Source organism: Anoplophora glabripennis, unplaced genomic scaffold (assembly GCF_000390285.2).
Source record: "Anoplophora glabripennis isolate ALB-LARVAE unplaced genomic scaffold, Agla_2.0 scaffold451, whole genome shotgun sequence".
Classification (NCBI taxonomy): Eukaryota; Metazoa; Arthropoda; class Insecta; order Coleoptera; family Cerambycidae; genus Anoplophora; species Anoplophora glabripennis.
Window position 1 is genome coordinate 338,245 of NW_019416652.1, and position 2,425 is coordinate 340,669.

A 2,425-nucleotide genomic window follows, 5' to 3' on the forward strand; every position below is an offset into this window, starting at 1 on the left:
TCGGCTTGAAAGAGATCATCTAGCCCGTGAATTACTACCTTTCGCCTATTAAAATTAACTCTTGCAGGCTTATGTAATTCGTTAACAATATCCCTCTTTACAGCTGACATGTTTACTGAACGGCCACCCCACACAAACTAATCAATAATTAATCACGTGGTGCAATTAATTTGGCTTCCAAAAGCTCCTCGATGATGCTGTTCATTTCATTTACGTGATTAGAATTTCCTGCTTCTTGGGAGGCCATTAAAAGTCTAACTCGATCTACCAGTTCATTAGGATCGTTCCTGAACACGAAATCGATAGCGTTATCGGTGACATCACCACCACGACGTCGGTGTCTTTGAAGAATCGACTCTATGATATATTTATATTTCCAGCTATTGCCTGATATCGGCTTCGATGAGTCATAAGACAGTCTGTTGGCACTGGTATTTCTAATAATGCCAGCATATTTCTTTACATCGTCACTCGTATAAATTTTAAGGGGGTGTTTCTTAAACAACAATTCAAAGAGGCCCCTCGTACTCTCGTATTCGCTATCCTTTATTAGCACATTATCGTCAACGAATTGGACTTTAGAATTTCCTATGTAGAAGTCATCTTCATCGGGATTGTATCTGACGCCATACTTTACGTCAAAGCTATCTCTAGTATCATGCACCAGTCCGGAAATGTAGAATTTGGGCAGATCGTGAAATTTTTCAAGATATTTCTCATCATTGTCGGTGTCCTCCTCGGGGAGGTCCATGTTCGTATAAATATCACTATCAGTGTTACTTGTGGACTCATCTATCTCACTCTTTAGTTCAGACTTCTCTATTCCATGTTTTATGACAGACAAAGTTGACAGCAGCGACTGAGTAGGATTTACACAGTTATGTTCTTTTCCTATGCTTGTTGTATCTATTTGTTCTATTGTCTGTTGACTATGGACACACATGTGACGCTTTAAGTTATATGCTCTTGCATATATGCATATATGCATATATGTTTATCACATACGTTACAAACAAATCTTTTGTATTTGTGAACATTCATGTGTCGACTTAGGTTGCTTAACAGCGTGAAGGTTTTACCACAAACTTCACATGTGTTCATATTGGTTGTATGATAGCAAATGATGTTCACTACATATATAATTAGAAAGAAAAAATAAGAGCAATAAGAACAAGTGAGGACAAGTGAGGACAACAATGAGGACAAGTGAGGACAACAGTGAGGACAAGTGAGGACAACAATGAGGCCAAGTGAGGACAACAATGAGGACACGTGAAGACAAGTGAGGACAACAATTAAGGAAAGTGAGGACAAGTGAGGACAACAGTAAGGACAAGTGAGGACAACAATGAGGGAAAGTGAGGACGAAGTGAGAACAACAGTGAGGACAAGTGAGGACAACACTGAGGACAAGTGAGGACAACAATGAGGCCAAGTGAGGATATTCATGATCAGCTAAAATGGGTTCGAGATTAAAATTTCATATCTGGGATGCCATTTGTGCTTAGTTCACCTTCACAACATAAAATTTTTTACTTAATACTCGGAAATATGAAGACTTGATGAGAATAGCCAGAGGATGAATAACCAAGGTGACTGCTTTTAACTGATAACCTTAAATGACTGAAAAAGAGAGAAAGCAATAGTCTGTTCGTGACTAATAGAGAAAAAGAACAGAGGCCCATTGATTGGAAAGTCAAAAGAGAATAAACAGATGGAGGCTTACGAGACTAAAATATTAAAATATATACAGAAGTCAAACATACAGAATACAGAAAAGAAGTCAGATAATATTTGAATGAGTCATAAGTCTGAAAAAAAAAATATGTTTAGTCAAACCAGAACATGCTTACCATCCATTTAAAAAACAGTTACTATACTTTTACTATAGGTCGGTGATGTATCTAAGTGATATTCGAACTTAGTGTGATGTACATGATGTTACTGTAGAACAAAGCCTCGTACATATTACGTTGACAGATAATTGTATTAATTGAACATATTTGAATCAGCTACTTCAGGTAACATACAGTGAACATAGTTATATTTTATCTCAAATATTCATAACTTGATTCAAAGAAAAACCATATAAAATTAAACTGTCTAAATAAATATTCGTTTTTTTTTCTATTATATATATTAATATGCATATGGTATATCTTTAGTTCAATGAACTATGTAGAGGTATTATGTCACCAAGATATCAATATAATACCATTTTAATTATATCTGTCTTGACATACCTATATGTCTTTATCAGTTCCAACATTTGTCCTGGAATTTGATAAGATCAGATTTAAATTAGAATAAAAGGTTTCTCATATCAAATATCATATATCATCGTAAAGATGGATATTTTAAACGTTATATATAATTGTTCGATAGGAAAGTTAGGAACCTAAAAAAATCCTAGAGGAGAGCTTGT